Source organism: Zingiber officinale, chromosome 1A (genome assembly GCF_018446385.1).
Source record: "Zingiber officinale cultivar Zhangliang chromosome 1A, Zo_v1.1, whole genome shotgun sequence".
NCBI classification, from domain to species: Eukaryota; Viridiplantae; Streptophyta; class Magnoliopsida; order Zingiberales; family Zingiberaceae; genus Zingiber; species Zingiber officinale.
The window spans coordinates 72239634-72258396 of record NC_055987.1 but is presented as its reverse complement, the minus strand read 5'-3'; positions in this window follow the sequence as shown (position 1 = coordinate 72258396).

The window sequence follows — 18763 nt, the reverse complement described above, 5'->3', positions numbered from 1 at the left end:
TAAGTAGAAGTTCTCCGTGCTCAGTGTGATAAGTGACTTAACTTTCTCAAGTGTTAATTTCTAAGCCTAGTCAAATTTTCATTTAACCGTGTTACTCATACTTCCGGCAATAGACACTTACCTGCCACATGCAAGGTTCGTTCCCCACAAAAATGCTATGCATCGTCTACACAAGGTCTCAAAGGAATACTCAGTATCAAGAGAAATTCATTTCCCTAGTAACCTAACTCGGTCTCAAAGGGGTGAATTACTAGTTTCCACTCACGATAATTATTTTTTTATCCCTTATTTCTTTCTTTCTTTGAATGTTTGCAAAGTATCAAACTTGAACAAACCTTCATTCATATTTTTTAGGGATTGATTTTTCCAAATGAGCTTGAATGATCTGAGTTTTCCAGTAACCAAAATGTAGTTGAGAGGTCACTATAAAAGCAAGAGTATTAGTCCGGTTATATGAATCATGACTATTTTAAAAAATATCTACCATCAAAGTCAAGCATAATGTGAAGAGATCCTAAAACTAGGCCAACATTCAAATTGTTCTAGTAATAACAATGCTCACTTTATGCTACTATGGATAGGAAAAATATAGATCAATAGACATACTAGCATACCAAATCACACAATATAAATATCTAGATGAAACGTGCTAGTATTTTGCATTAAGAAACAAATAATCATGATATGATGAATAATGCAACTAGGAAAAATTTCAAAAAGAAATGTGCAAAAACTAAGAAATATGACAAACACTAACCTAAATCCAAACATCCCCCCAACTTAAACTTTTCATTGTCCCAATGAAAACTAAAAATGGAATGTGGAGGAGATTTATGAGGTTTAGAGAAGTTACCAAGTGATGAGCACCAAATGGTTGACATTCATGTTTTGAAAATACTTCCCTATATGTGAATTTCACTCCTCCACAATATTAAATCCTACAAAAAGTAAGATAGGCTAGAAAAATTAAGTAGAGGGCATGATTTATTATGAATAAAGAAACTAAAAAGGAACTTGAAGAAAACTAAAACTTGTAACGCCCACCCTTCTTACCCAACCAAAGGTGGCGCTACGTTCTTATACTACTTACGTACATGCTTTAGTTATAACAGCGGAAGAATAAAAACTTTAAAGAATTTAATTTATTAAGCATAATATCACATATTCTGATTTGTTCAAATGTGCATATGTTGATTCTATAACTAATCATATTAATTTGTCCGGATCGTTCTTTGCCGAGCCACCACCACACACATCACTATCTGCTCCTCCTGTTGCTCCTCTAGCTCATCCAGCTTCTTTATCTGCGGTACAAGGAAAGTAAGCTATGAGCACTCATGGCTCAGTAAGTTCCTTTCCTACTCACTAAAACCGAATTCATATCATTGCATATCAATATCATGCGAGGTATCATAAGCATACGACATACAAGGGTATCATATTCATAGTCATATCATAATATCACGTGACATAATATCTAATCATCAGATAATTCAAGCACATATGTAGGCAATGCATCATGAATTTGAAAACTTATACTTATAAGTACTTGAAATTCATATCATCATTAGAGGGGATCCCGGTTTGTACTACATACATAATGCGCGCGCTTCTTAAGTAGGTCCAAGGTAGCAAGTCTTGAACCCTACCATACATACATACTAGGTCCGAGTCTTACTCCATCGACCTAGGGCATTCAGAAGCCCATTTCTGACGAGGCCCGAGTCTTATTCCATCGACCCCGGGGCGTTTACGGAGCCCACCCTTGGTACAAACCATACAAAAATAATTTATCATGCATAACTATCATATCATATCCCTAACAATCTTTCATGCATTTCATTTTTCATTTCTTTTCATTATGTATAGCATTTCCTATGCTATCACATATCATGACATTTACATAACATAAATTTCATTCTTTTCTCATTATGTATAGCATTTCCTATGCTAACACATATCATGGCATATACATAACATAAATTTCATTCTTTTCTCATTATGTATAGCATTTCCTATGCTATATCATGACATATACATAACATAAATTTCATTCTTTTCTCATTATGTATAGCATTTCCTATGCTATCACATATCATGGCATATACATAGCATAAATTTCATTCTTTCTCATTATGTATAACACTTCCTAGGTTCCTTTCCTTTTTTTTTTCTTTTATTTTCAATTATCTTCTAAACAAGAAAACAAATACATGATCCTTAACATTTCATAGGGAGAACCTCGTACTAGTTGGGTAAAACAATAATTTCCCTAGCCTCTTAAAAATATTTTTGGCCGAAATTCTAGGGTTAAGTACTCCTTTGATCAAGCATCATATAGGTGTAAAAACATGAAGAAGATCCCTTTTCTATGGCATAGAAAATCTATCATGTAGTGTAGACTTAGTTAAACCTCACTAGATTTCGAAAGCTCTTCTTAACCGAATTTTCTCAAACTTGTTTCTAGGTTTTAAAATCCTCATAAAATCTGAAAAATATATAAAAAGCCTTGTACCACAGGTGAGAGGAAGCTTACCTTCTTCGCTTAAGTTTCCTAGAGTTGAGAACTTGCTTGGACCTTTCTTCCTTGCTTGCTTTGCTCGGCACCAATGGAGGAGAGGAGTGGCTAGGTCTTTTGGTGGAGAGGAGGAGGAAGAAGAGGCTTCTCTTTCCTCTTGTGTTGCTCGGCAACAACAAGAGAGAAAGAGGGAGAGAGTGAAGAGGAAGAAGAGGTTCTTCCTCTTGTGTTGCTCGGCAACAAGAAGAAGAAGAGAGGGAGAGGTGAGTCTCGGCACAAAAGGGAGGAGAGGAGGAGAATGAGTGGGGGATGAAGTTGAAGTCACCCTCCATGCCTATTTATACTAAAATGAGGGGAGGAAACTTAACTTGATCCATCCTCCCTATTCATTTCTCCCCTTAAATGACAAGAATATTCTAGAGAAATGCCTTTTGAGTTCTCTCTTTTCTTTCCCTTAATTTCTCTCTTTTCTCTTCTTTAATTAAAATTCCTATCTCTCCTCTTACAATATCCTCTCCTATCCCACTTGGTTAACACATGCATGCATCCACAAGAGAACCAAGGATCAAAACTTGTTTATGTATATTTTTATTTCTTTTTTACTTCCTTTTCCTTTTAAGTAGAAAGAATCCTTTCTTATTCTTAACTACTTAATCCTTTCTCTCCTTATCAATAATTCTCCTATCCCCTTTGGTATCCTATACATGTTCCTTACAAGAGATCCAAGGTTCAATCTCTCTTCTAACATTTTATTTTCTTTTGTACATAATAATTCGTATATTACTATATTATGCATTATGCATAAATATTTCATACATATATATATTATCTCATATTTCTTCCTTTTGTCCATATTAATTCCATACATTTTAAATCATGCATAGATGATTTATACTCTCAACTTTATTTTTCTTTCATAAAGTTTTAATCATCTAAATCCATCTTAATATTTAACTTAGAATATTTACACCTTCTTTTCATTCGTACTCTCATTATCCTTACTTTCTTATCTAGGCTTTCTAGGGGTGTTACAATCTCCCCTACTTATTGAAAGTTCGTCCCCGAACTTAGAATGACAATTTCTGCTCAGATTCCCTTAGACGTTGGTGGAGCTTCTAATCTCCCTTGACTCATTGAAGGTCCCTCAATTGAAGTCTGCAGTTGGTGTAACCTTGCGGGACCACCTTGATTCAGAACATACTGTGGTGCTTTAGTTTTGGTAGGGCAGTCTCTAGATAGATGTCCTTCCAGTCCACAGTCGTAGCATTTAATTTTGCCCTTACGACAGTCTTTTGCTTTATGACCCTCTATCCCACAGTTGTAGCACTTATTAGTGCCCGTACGACATGTCCCTGGATGTTTCTTCCCACATGTATTGCACTGAGAAAACTTGAGCTGCTTGTTGGACGGACCAATCTCAGTGTCATTCCGTCGTTTTCCCTTTCCGCCGTGGTTCCCTTTCCAGTTGGCCTTAATATTTTCTAGTTCTTCCATCTGAGCTTGCTTCTTGTCCTTGCCTAGTGCCTTCAGGTAGTGTTCGGTATTTAGGGCACTGCTAATTAACTCTTCTGTGGTCCGCGGTCTGTTAACTCCGCCGGCCACATTAAGTGCTATCTCGGGTCTGAGCATCTTTAGCATAAGCCTGACCCTTTCTCCCTCCGTCCTAACTAATTCCGGGCATAATCGTGCCAGGCGGTTGAATCTTTTCATCGCTTCTTCCACCGTTAGGTCACCTTGCCGAAATTCGGTGAATTCATCATAGTGCCTACTTGTCACCCGAGTGTGGAAGAATTCTTCGAAGAATTCCGTCTCAAAATCTGCCCAACTCATTTGGTTCACTGGTCTTTTCACTTTCACTCTGTCCCACCATATTCGGGCGTCTCCTGTGAGACAGAAGGATACGCATTTGACCTTTTCATGCTCAGGCCAGTCCAATAGTTCTATCATGCTCTCCATTGTCTTAAACCAAGCTTGTGCGTCCCATGCTTCACAATTTCCAGAGAATTTCTCTGGCCTCAGTCTTTGCCACTGGATCAGATACGCTTCTTGACGAACTACCGGTGCCAGATTCACTGATGGTACCGGTGCTGCTACCGGCTCCGGTTCAACTACTGGTATGGTTGTCGTATTATTCTGATTTGGGGTAGCAGGATTCCCTTGTTGATTCATCATGGCAGCAATCATCTGTTGTTGTTCCGTAAGCTGTCGTTGTAGCTCAGTAACTACTTGTGCCCAATCAGGTGGTGGTACGGTCTCCTCCGTTCTGGCATTTCGTCTTCTAGTCATACTTATTTTCCTAAATGATAACAAGATTAGTCTAAGTTATCATTTATGCATGAATATCCTAACATATCCTGTCTAGGTTTCATGCCATGTTTGAGTTTGAGGTATTCTTTCTTAGGTTGTCATATCATCTTTAGGTTACCTTACCATTCATACGCGTCAAGATCTAGCCGATGGTATTATCATTCTTATGCTTAAATTGATACCATTTCTACTCTTTTTATTCATCAAAAGCTTTTATTACATAACTTCTTCTCTTAAAAGGCCAGGTAGGTTGCGACTACTCCTGCCATAAAGGACATGAGAGCAGTAGTCATTATCAACCCAACCTGTATCGACTTGCCCAGATCATCCTGGGGTGGATCAGGCATTATCGGAGGTTGAATCTCCGATGCCTCTTCCGGGTCGATTATTGTCTCTTCATCCATTCCCTCGTCTTCTTCAACATGTTCGTCCAGTTCCATCGGGTCTTCATTTAGTTCTCCCTCGAGGTTGTTCAGTCCCCACTCGAAGTCTATTATATCGTTGGGGTTGAAACCCATTTCCATGTATTCAGCAAGGTTAAATTCATCCTCGACCATCTCAGGAAACTCATTCTCTCCTTCATAATATTCCATAATTTCTGCATCTTCATCTTCATTATCGTCCGAATTCCATTCCTCGATTTCCTCGAGATCCTCCTCTCCGAACTCGCCGTGTTCCGGAGATTCCGAGTCGCTCACATAGTTGTTGAAGTATTCCAGCATATCGGGTTCATCCGCGAACTCGAGGTATTCGCCAGAATATTCCACATCCTCGGGATCGTATTCGAACGGGATATAGTTCATTTCTACAAGATTTTAAAGATTCATTATTCCTCTTATGTTATAGCCTAAGGTTCTTGTATCTAGGCTACCATTCATGCATCCTACTTATCATCATGCACCATTCTCTAGGGTATAGCTTAAGGTATCTTTTCTAGGCTACCATTCATGCATCCTAGAGTATCATACTATTTTTGCATACAAATAAATTATGCAACTGTACTTACTTGGAGCGACAGGAAGGAGCTTGATGTGTGTGTAGTGAGCTGGCAAAACTTGGCTCTGATACCACCTGTAACGCCCACCCTTCTTACCCAACCAAAGGTGGCGCTACGTTCTTATACTACTTATGTACATGCTTTAGTTATAACAGCGGAAGAATAAAAACTTTAAAGAATTTAATTTATTAAGCATAATATCACATATTCTGATTTGTTCAAATGTGCATATGTTGATTCTATAACTAATCATATTAATTTGTCCGGATCGTTCTTTGCCGAGCCACCACCACACACATCACTATCTGCTCCTCCTGTTGCTCCTCTAGCTCATCCAACTTCTTTATCTGCGGTACAAGGAAAGTAAGCTATGAGCACTCATGGCTCAGTAAGTTCCTTTCCTACTCACTAAAACCGAATTCATATCATTGCATATCAATATCATGCGAGGTATCATAAGCATACGACATACAAGGGTATCATATTCATAGTCATATCATAATATCACGTGACATAATATCTAATCATCAGATAATTCAAGCACATATGTAGGCAATGCATCATGAATTTGAAAACTTATACTTATAAGTACTTGAAATTCATATCATCATTAGAGGGGATCCCGGTTTGTACCACATACATAATGCGCGCGCTTCTTAAGTAGGTCCAAGGTAGCAAGTCTTGAACCCTACCATACATACATACTAGGTCCGAGTCTTACTCCATCGACCTAGGGCATTCAGAAGCCCATTTCTGACGAGGCCCGAGTCTTATTCCATCGACCCCGGGGCGTTTACGGAGCCCACCCTTGGTACAAACCATACAAAAATAATTTATCATGCATAACTATCATATCATATCCCTAACAATCTTTCATGCATTTCATTTTTCATTTCTTTTCATTATGTATAGCATTTCCTATGCTATCACATATCATGGCATTTACATAACATAAATTTCATTCTTTTCTCATTATGTATAGCATTTCCTATGCTAACACATATCATGGCATATACATAACATAAATTTCATTCTTTTCTCATTATGTATAGCATTTCCTATGCTATCACATATCATGACATATACATAACATAAATTTCATTCTTTTCTCATTATGTATAGCATTTCCTATGCTATCACATATCATGGCATATACATAGCATAAATTTCATTCTTTCTCATTATGTATAACACTTCCTAGGTTCCATTCCCTTTTTTTTTCCTTTTATTTTCAATTATCTTCTAAACAAGAAAACAAATACATGATCCTTAACATTTCATAGGGAGAACCTCGTACTAGTTGGGTAAAACAATAATTTCCCTAGCCTCTTAAAAATATTTTTGGCCGAAATTCTAGGGTTAAGTACTCCTTTGATCAAGCATCATATAGGTGTAAAAACATGAAGAAGATCCCTTTTCTATGGCATAGAAAATCTATCATGTAGTGTAGACTTAGTTAAACCTCACTAGATTTCGAAAGCTCTTCTTAACCGAATTTTCTCAAACTTGTTTCTAGGTTTTAAAATCCTCATAAAATCTGAAAAATATATAAAAAGCCTTGTACCACAGGTGAGGGAAAGCTTACCTTCTTCGCTTAAGTTTCCTAGAGTTGAGAACTTGCTTGGACCTTTCTTCCTTGCTTGCTTTGCTCGGCACCAATGGAGGAGAGGAGTGGCTAGGTCTTTTGGTGGAGAGGAGGAGGAAGAAGAGGCTTCTCTTTCCTCTTGTGTTGCTCGGCAACAACAAGAGAGAAAGAGGGAGAGAGTGAAGAGGAAGAAGAGGTTCTTCCTCTTGTGTTGCTCGGCAACAAGAAGAAGAAGAGAGGGAGAGGTGAGTCTCGGCACAAAAGGGAGGAGAGGAGGAGAATGAGTGGGGGATGAAGTTGAAGTCACCCCTCCATGCCTATTTATACTAAAATGAGGGGAGGAAACTTGACTTGATCCATCCTCCCTATTCATTTCTCCCCTTAAATGACAAGAATATTCTAGAGAAATGCCTTTTGAGTTCTCTCTTTTCTTTCCCTTAATTTCTCTCTTTTCTCTTCTTTAATTAAAATTCCTATCTCTCCTCTTACAATATCCTCTCCTATCCCACTTGGTTAACACATGCATGCATCCACAAGAGAACCAAGGATCAAAACTTGTTTATGTATATTTTTATTTCTTTTTACTTCCTTTTCCTTTTAAGTAGAAAGAATCCTTTCTTATTCTTAACTACTTAATCCTTTCTCTCCTTATCAATAATTCTCCTATCCCCTTTGGTATCCTATACATGTTCCTTACAAGAGATCCAAGGTTCAATCTCTCTTCTAACATTTTATTTTCTTTTGTACATAATAATTCGTATATTACTATATTATGCATTATGCATAAATATTTCATACATATATATATTATCTCATATTTCTTCCTTTTGTCCATATTAATTCCATACATTTTAAATCATGCATAGATGATTTATACTCTCAACTTTATTTTTCTTTTATAAAGTTTTAATCATCTAAATCCATCTTAATATTTAACTTAGAATATTTACACCTTCTTTTCATTCGTACTCTCATTATCCTTACTTTCTTATCTAGGCTTTCTAGGGGTGTTACAAAACTAAAATGAAAATAAGATTGAACTTGAGTTGCCTCCCAAGAAGCGCTTGTTTAAGGTCATTAGCTCGACCCCTTATTCGGCTCGCTTAAATTGTGATCTGGCTGGAGTGAGAAACTTCTGGACTTTTCTTCCAATAGCCCAATTTATTAAGAAGACAGTTGTCATTATAAGAACAATGTAGTGTATCTCCGCTCTCTTTGTAAGATATCGACAAATTTAAATAAATAGGTTATTTGGGAAATAGCCTAATAGAATTTCTCTGGAATTCTTGGAAATTTTCTTAGAATTTTTCGAAGCTCGTATGACGGGTTTTGAGGGGACGAATTGACGGATTCGGATAAAGCCTGTTTTGGATACCCATTTAAGTGAGGAAATGTTAATATATAAATTAGTTTCCTTTATTATTCCTCCTCAACCCAAATCGCCGAACCCGAGCCTTCTTCTTCCTCTCTTCCCCGATCTCCCCTCTCTTTCTTCTCTGTTCTCTCTCGCAGATGAGCGACGCCGACGGGAGCGAGGCTCCAACTCTGGTGATCTTCTCTACCGGCATCGACACCCATTGGGCTCAGATCTGGCCAGTGTTTTTCTCTCCGAGCCGCATCACAGCATTGCATCTGCTCTAGCCGGTTGCCGACGCCACTGGATTGATCCAGATCCACTCAATTGCCGGTGTAGGTAAGCTATCTTTAACCGAATCTTCTACTTCTTTGGATTTCCTCCGACTCGTGCCCTAGCACAGTTGGTGATTCTTCTTCTTCTCTTGATCCTTTCCGAACCATGCCCTAGGTCCATTGTCGGTGCTTTACATTCGGATCACAGCTTCGTGTGAGCAGATCTTTGATCAGGAAGGGGGTCCTAGCCCTAGCCCTAGCCTCGAACCTCCTCTGTTCTTGATGTCGTGCCCTAACTCCGAACTTCGCCTCCTCTTTAGAGCAATGGGGTTCCGACTGTAACGACCCACCTTCTACTGACTAGGCTGTAAGGCCGGGGGTTACATTATGCTAAACTATTCTGTGCGGAAAAACTAAAAGAATTTAAAATTTCTCTAGGCTGATGTAAATTCTTTTGATAATCGCTATAGGATCTAAAATTCATGTCTGAACTACATCTTGATTTGTAGTAGCTATTCTAGAGGAGGTTTTCTGAGCTTAAACTATCCTCAAGAGCTGAACTGAGGTGTTTACAGCTGATATCAGCCCTCCGATCGATCCACGGATCGATTCAGCTCGTTACTGTATTCGGGTGAAACTCTAGATCGATCGGCGGATCGATCCAGGTTAAACAATCAATCCAATGATCAATTCGGGAGCTCTCTGTTCGCGAGAGCTGATCCCCTGATTGATCCCTTGATCGATCCAGCGTGCTACTGTGCACGGAAGAATTTATGGATCGATCGGTTGATCGATCCAGCTACATCAATCGATCCACTGATCGATTCCGCGTGCTACTGTGCACGAAGGTCCCGTTTGGATCGATCGGCTGATCGATCCGGTCTGGACGATCGATCCCAGAGCTCTCTGCTCGGGGCAGAACTCATCCGGATCGATCGATTGATCGATCCAGGACCTTACTGTTCGTGGTACAAACTCCTCAATCGATCAGCTGATCGATCGAGAAGCCTCCAATTGATCGGCTGATCAATTGGGGTTTCTGATTTCGTACCAGGAATCTGATTTCAGCACTGTTTCGTGCCCAAATTTGCATACATAAATTCTAAAGTGGCTGGACAATATTCTAATATCAGATATTAGCATTCTAAGCATGATAACTAGTATTCTAGGCATACTTTCACAATTCAAAGCATTTAGATAACTAAGTAAGCAAAAAGTAACATGATAAGAAACGCTAAGTTCTTAAATGTTCTAGTTCTTCCAAGATCTTTATTCCAGGTTCCATCCACACACATCTTCATCGCATTGTCCTCCAGCCTCCGCTAGTCCATCTTTCCTTTACCTTTATCTGTAGTATAAGGAAAAGAGTATCTGTAAGCTTTCACTTAGTAAGAAACCATCTACCTCACAAAACATGCATACGATGCAATTTATGCTTTGAAAACATGATATTTGAAACGTGTGCTGAGCAAGCTATAATATGACATTTTAACATACAAACCATAGAAACCAAAAACTGATCATGGCTATAACTGAAATGTCAATAAGCAAAGACTAAAGTGAAACATACTGAGCTAAACTAAAGTTGAGCTAGAACTGATGTTAAAATATAATCACCTGACTGATTTATGAATTTGAAATCTATTATCATACTAGATAAAAATACATAATCATGCTGCTGATGGGCCCGACAACTGTACTTGCTATGCGCGCATCCCTAACTAAACCCGGGGTTGCAAATTCTGAATCTAGTAGGGTTTACTAGGTTATCTAAACCTAGGGACGACTATGGGAGCCCAACCCAATGGACATCTAGTCCAGTACAGTGCCACTACTAAAAGTAAAATACTAGATCATAAGCTAATTAATTTATCTTGCTGATTCTAGGTTATCTGAACCTAGAGCTAGGTTATCTGAACCTAGAGGCGACTATGGGAGCCTACCCATGGATCGTAATCCCATATAAGCTGTACTAAAACTAAGTATACTGAATAAATGCTTCTATTGCATTTAGCCAAGCTATTAAAATGCCTAAGTTACATTTTAAATGTGCTGAACATATTATCAAGCACTTGGTGTGCGCTATTGCACACCCTATGTGCCAAAAGTCTGTATACTAACAAACGAAGCATAAAAATGGATAAAAAACTACTTATACTGCAGGTGAGGGGTTTCTTACCTCCTGCTCGAAGTTTCTTACAAATCTAAATGCTAGGTTTCCGGTGGAGAAGATCCCTTCGGCGATCTCCTTGCGTCTACGTGTTCCTCTCGCGGGAGGGAGCGTCCTTGTGCCGGAGTTGTTGCCGGAAGGTGACCTTACAACCCTAGGAATGAAACCCTAGGCCTCCTTGTGGTTGGCGTCGAGAGATGAGGGAAAGAGAGAGCGTCGGCGGGTGAGGTTTGAGGGAAAAGTTTTCTCGTTTAAGAAAATAACAATTCCTCACTTAAATTCCCTATTTATATTAAGTGGGTAATTCGGCCCAACTGAAATATAAATATAATTGTTCCCCTTTCCTTTCAGCACGGCCCTGTTGGGTTCACTTGGTTACTAGAGTCCACTATAAGTCGTAGGACCCAATAGGTCTCGGGTTCAATACCCGCGTAGACTATTTTACGTTCCTATTTGTTTTTTCTATTTCCGCTACTCTAAAAATTCTGTAAAAATATCCTAAAATTCCAGAAAAATACTAGGATATTTCTAATAATTATTTTGAGAATTTTCAGGCATTACACCGACAGTGAGGCAACGAGGTAAGATTAAGGTGTTGATTGATTAGTGATCTCCATTCCTTGTTTGATTTGTGATCTCCTCATCTTGATCCGATCCAGTGAGGTGAGGTTCTGTGATCGTGAGGTGAATCCATCAATGAGGATCTGTTGAAGGTGATCTTGGTTCCTGTGGTGTTTCCTTGCCGCTAGTACTCCAACTAGTAGCTCTTCTGGTTCCAGCATCAACAGTAGCTAGGAATTGAGGTATGGTGTAGGGATTTGATTACATGAACATGTGTATATTGAATTAGGGTTATGGTTGAATTGAATTTAAAATGGAACATATGGTAGATCATGTGTAATGGGATTTAGGTTTTGGATTTCTATCTAATGGAATGATTAAGTTTAAGGTAATTAATCCTAGTCAATCATTGGATTTCTAATCTAATTGGTGATTAGGGATTAGGTAACTAACCCTAATTGACCGTTAGATTTAATTAGGTAGGTTGTCATTATGGTGATTAGTGTTTTTGCCCTAATTTAGTTCTAGGGGGTTTATTTAGCTATTCATATGGATTTAGCTAAATAAAATATATATATTGTTTGATACAGGATTCTGATTCGAGACGGGCGTCTTGACTTTGGATTGCTTAATAGTACCTTCTATTTGAAGCGGATACCCTTTGACTTATCTTTTTGATATTATTTTATGATATGTATAGTGTATATATGACTAGTGGCAATTAGTAGTTTAGCACTTTCCTAGGATTTTAGTTTTAGTTAATACCTGAATACATGCTTCTACTGTTATCTGCTATACTTAGTTTGGTATACTTTTATTTCCTACCATGTGCACATATGTATGTAGAGATGGATATTTATAGTGGTTATCTACACAGGATTTGTTGCTAGACATACTGGTTATATGTTGTTGAATTCATGTTGCTATTATCCTTGTTATATATGGAGGATATCTTCAAGTATGACATGCTGTAGCTGCATGCACCATCTCGTATGATTGCATGCTGGGCGATTGACAACTCCATTATTGTTGAGCTCGTCGTCCGGCTACATGGGTCTGTACACAATGTGACCACTACATGGGTAGTGGCACAGCACTCAGGATGTGTATGGTAGGTTGCTCGGTGGTGCTCCGCTGGGACGCTCATGGGTAGTGTGACTGCAGCATGGTAGCACGCCGGGATCCCTCCCCATCATCGCGTACCGGGAAATGAGAGCATTGCGCTCCCTCACTATGTTAGAGGTAGGAGGATAGGTGTACTCCGACAACATCCTGTCCACTCAGTCACTCTTCAGGGGTAGTGACGGTAGAGTGTACGGTGTCACAACCCTACCCACTCGGTCTCACCATTGTATGTGAGATGGCTGATTGACGTCAGGGGTGACCAGGACATGTCATTTGCATCATATGCACAGATTGCATTCTTTGTGATTGATGCATATTGGATGATGCATTTTGGTGATTGCACATGATTGACATGTATACAGGATATATTCTTTTACTTTGACTATTTTTACCCGTGTATGTTCACTGTTACAGCTCAGAGGATTTGCAGGTGAGTACAGTTTATTTCAATTATGCATTTCTTATTATTCTTGTTGTAGACTGTATTACATGCTTACTGCTACTTACTACAGTTTATTCAGCTATGTATACCTGTTATACTGTTAGGAGACTGTACTATAGGTTCTATAGTTTAGGAGACTGTACCATAGGTTATTGCTGGTGGTTATTTGTTGCTGTACATATCTATTGGTTACCTACTGAGTTCTTGGACTCACATCGTTATATTACTACTTTTCAGGTTGAGGTCGTCGGGAGATTCTAGTAGCTAGCCCCCCATTGTTGCGATGATTTTCGGTTGTAGATGTTTTGTATTCGTTCTATATCGTTATATACCGGTGATGTGGGTTCTTGTATTGAGGACTTTATGTTGGACTCTTTGGGTTTGCTTCTTATGTTTTCCGCTGCGGTATTTCCATTATTTCGTTGATTGTGTTTTCTTCATTGTAGTGGAGTAGGAGTTTACATATATCTATGATGATTTCTAGATCGTCTTTCCTTTTTATACATTTTGTTGTCAACCGAAGGCTACATATTAAATTGCGTGGATTGATTATATTGAACTGTGTGGAATGTTTATATAAACTGCATGGTTTTTTTATTATTTGTATTGTATTGTTCCGACCGTGTGGGCCGAGGTATGGATATGTGTATATCTGGATTCATATTATCACCCGTACAGGAGAGATGCTGCCGAAATTTCTTTTGGCAGAGACTACCTGGGGCGTGACAATTTATTTGGTATCAGAGCGAGTTTACGATACTTGGTTTCGTGTGTTGGATTTTTGAATTAATCTGATACCAATATTTTTTTGGTATCAGAGCGGTTTTCTGATACTCGTTTTATGAGTTTTACGAGGTTATCTGGGTATTTTCGGATTGTACAGATTTTCGTCGATTTTTCGATTCGGAATTTCGAGGTATATTTTGACGAGGTTCTATTTGGGGGACTAAGCAACGACAGAACATCTCCAGACGACAACGAGGTAAATTAGGTAATTTTATAGTTCTCATACCTGTAGTGATATTTGGGTTTGCTTCTTATATTTTCCGCTGCGGTATTTCCATTATTTCGTTGATTGTGTTTTCTTCATTGTAGTGGAGTAGGAGTTTGCATATATCTACAATGATTTCTAGATCGTCTTTCCTTTTTATACATTTTGTTGTCAGTCAAAGGCTGCATATTAAACTGCGTGGATTGATTATATTGAACTGTGTGGAATGTTTATATAAACTTCGTGGTTTGTTTATTATTTGTAGTGTATTGTTCCAGTCGTGTGGGCCGAGGTATGGATATGTGTATATCTGGATTCATATTGTCACCCGTACAGGAGAGATGCTTCCAAAATTTCTTCTGGCAGGGATTACCTGGGGCGTGACACTCTTCATCATCATCTCCTTAAGAATCCTTTTGGGCGGTCGGAGATGGTTCAGTGTGAGCTTCCAATTGTTGGCCTCTTGAAAACCAACACACCCACAAGAAAAACATACCTCCCATATACATGTTAAATAAGTAAGAACCAAAATCATATCAAGTTTAGTTATGCAGTTATAAGTAATGGAATCACATCCAACAAAATCAAGCATAGGTACCTCTATGATGTTTTCTAAAAGATCACAGTAATTACTAACCATGCATTGTTGAAAGGTACTTGAAAGTTCCAAATGAGTGGATGTGACTTCTTTTGAATCAAATAATGGTTCTGGCTCTGGATTAGGTGATGTTGCAACTAAAGGTGGTGATTCTTGAGACTCTGCTAACTCTGCATAAGTCCCTGCACATTAATCCACAACATGTTCAATCCTTATAATTCTCATAGTCTCTAAGAAGTGTGTGGACAAAGGAGGTAATTCTTGAGATGTTGCTTCCATACCATAGCTCCCTAGACTTCCTTCCATATCATTATCATCAACACAAATATCAAAAAATAAACCAACATCAATATCCTCAATAGGAGAATCAACTATAGGAGGATCACTAACTTCATTTGCATTTTTAAGTTAATCTACCTCATTACATTCATCATCTGAAGATTCAATTTCATCATAACATCCTGTAAAACTTGGAGGTAGATCTGAAAACTTGTTATCCACTATATTATCATCACAATCCTAATCTGAAGAGTCTTCATCTTTATACACATCTAGAAATCTGCACTCAACCATATTAGAATCATAGAATTTTTTAAAATATTTGTTTTCATTGACCTTCACTAGCCTTTGTGGAAAAGGAAACCTTAGTGAAGGTCTTGGGAAAGATTAAACTTCTTTTTTCCCATATTCCCTTTGAGCTTATGGAGGAGGTCCAACTTGCTTATCTAGTGTTGGTGTGATCAATCGTTGAGGGAAAGGTACTTGTGGCCTTTGGGTACTTCCTAGAGTAATGGAATTGAGTTCTTGTAGTCTTCTATTCACTACAACAAAAACCTTCATAGACATCGGTTTTCCACCAGTGTCTATTACATTTTCGACCGATGTCTATGAAGGTGATGTAAAAGGTCTGCCATTTTAGACATCGGGTTAAAACCGGTGTAGTATCACTTAACAACACCGGTGTTCGAATCGGTTATTAACCGGTGTAGTATCACTTAACGACATTGTTTCATCAATGGTGTAAAACCAATGTAATATTATATATTAATAACACCAGTTTTGGCAGCGGTGGAAAACCGATGTAATATCAATATTGTTTAACGACGCCGATTCGATTTCCGAAATAGTGAAAAACTGATATTATACAACATTTTAATAGTATAAAATTTAGTTAATATTATTATACATCGGTGTATCTAAACACACCAAGTCAATATCCATATAACCAACACATAAATATTATTCTTACAATATAAAAAGATAATAGATATTGTACACATCAAGTCCGTATCCACAAATTACACAAATATTCTTCTTACAACATCAAAAGATAATTAACTATGATGCCTAAATCGCATTGGCTGATGACAAATCACCGACAGGGGCTAAATCACCTTGAAAAATTATATCAAGCTTATAGTTGCAGGGAGCAGTGTTGCCAATTCAGTCAACTTCTGTAAAAATCTTCTACCATTGTTGACTTTATGTTTGTAGCTGATGCCAAACGCATTTCATCAATTTCTATTGTAAGCAAGGCGTCGCATACAACCCGTCCAACTTGGAGAATTTTTAGGCAACCTGATAGGATATAGTTGTAATGAGCAAAAAGATCAACAACGAAAGATTAACTGCAATAGATAGGGCACTTACCTGCAACTGGGCATCGAGGATGTGGTTTCTTTGTGCTTATGTAGTGGATTACTGGTTCCTTCTCATAAATGTGCTTGCAGTCCATCCTGCTTGATGAAGAACAACAGACAGAAAGAACACGGTTTATAACTTTAATAATAATAATAACATACCTTTTGCTTGGGAAACAAAAAAAAAAAGTGAAACAGACTAGTTATAAGCTTCTTCATCACTTGATAAATAAATATACATCAAGCATTATTCAAGGAACATGAACAATTGAATTAACATAATCTGTTAAAAGGTTTTTTTGAGTTGTTAGAAGGAAATATAAGTAGAAAGCTATGGAATGTTGTCTACGACATTAACATATCCTGGGAATACGCAAGGACCAATGTTTAATTGTATATGATACCAATGTTTTATTATATATGATATTCTCATTTTCTAAAAATGCATTATAAACTATTCTAACGTTTTTCCATTCATAATTTCCAAATGGCTTACTATTAATATTTTCTTCAAATTAACATTAACAAGTACAAAAATTTACTGCCTCCTTTGGTCTTGAGCACAGTAAAATGTTTTAAGGATCGAATATACTAATTACCATGATGTTGCAAATCAACCGGAAGAGAGCTAAATCACTGCTTGGTACACTCTACACACTAACAGCATGATTCACAAACATAACTGCTATTAGCATTGTAGACCAACATTGTACAACATATGATTACCCAATATGCAATATTTTTATATTACCAAGATACAGAATATGAAAGAAACAATTGACCAAACCCAAATTCTAAGGTTTTTTCAGTATCAAGAAAAGAAAAAAAAAAAGCAACATGCAAGGATGATCTGAACTTAACAACCATATAAAAAGCATAGAGATTTTTCTCTTAGTGAAAGATGGGACTTGATAAGAAGACAAACACAGTCCTAGAATATGCAATCAATGAGTTAAAGATCGACGCAATGAACTTGCAGGATAATCAGAACAATAAGATAAGATGACATTCATAATTGTATTATTATGCCATAACTAAAATCCATGATGAAGCAATGCCAACTGCATCAGATTCTTTCCTACTTTGACAAACACACTCATAATAGCATTAAATAGAAAGTTGACCACAAAAGATTCAGCAACGCCTACTTTATACATGAAAATGCATCAATCAATGAACTTGCCACAAATGAAAACAATATGAGGCATGCATGATAGCAAGGATACACTTTCCAGCATATGACGGAAGAAGTCTCATTTTAGTGACTTTTGACAATTCCAAATCATCATTACTTTCTGAATCTGAGCTTTCAGATTCTTCATCTTCGTCGCCTATCTCAATCTGATGAAGAATCCAGCAAATAGTACATAAGCAATAAAGCAAAAAACAGCACAGGAGCCATCAGCCAATCTGACTATCCTCAATGGTGTAACTCAAATTTTCCCCTCAAATAATTCAAATCCTTCAGGACATTATTACTATAAAGGACCATTCTCAGCTAGTAATCACCAACTCAAATAGGCAACCTCAAGCACCAACATGTAGCTATCCAAGAAACAGCTTACCGGTAGCCCCTTAATTCATGCTTAGAAAATTCAAGTCAGAGGCAACAAAAGTTCAAGTTTACCAATCAGTGAGGGAAAATAGCGCATTATCGAGCACCACAATAAATTCTCCAAAAAAACACAGAAAGCTTTCTAATGTTCAGATAAACAGAAAAGAAAAAAAAGTTACATTTTGTAATTTTGATCCTTTGGATTCAATAGAAGTTCAGGTAGAACTGCCCCAAACTCAGTTATAGATCAAATACCTGAGTATAGATGCAAGGAAAGGGGTAGGTCTCTAGGTCCCTTGACACAGCGTGGAGGGATAATGACAAGATATTTAATGATATTCAACTCAGACTTTAACTTTTCATTATCCTCAAAGTCCTCATCGACTCTATGTCCATCATCAAATGTGATAGATGCAACATCAATAAGAGTCCCCAAAGTAAAAATAGCAGAAGCTCTAACCTGCCAAACAGATGTTGAACTACAAGAATTTTCCTAGTAAAACATATACAAAGATGTATAAATTCTACCTCGGGCTATGGTTCCAGCAATTAAGGTAAAATAGTTGCTACTCCATCTGCATGAGAACCTATGATTTGTACTTATGGAAAATCTTTCCAGAGCTTTCCTGGCCCAGACATAAACAA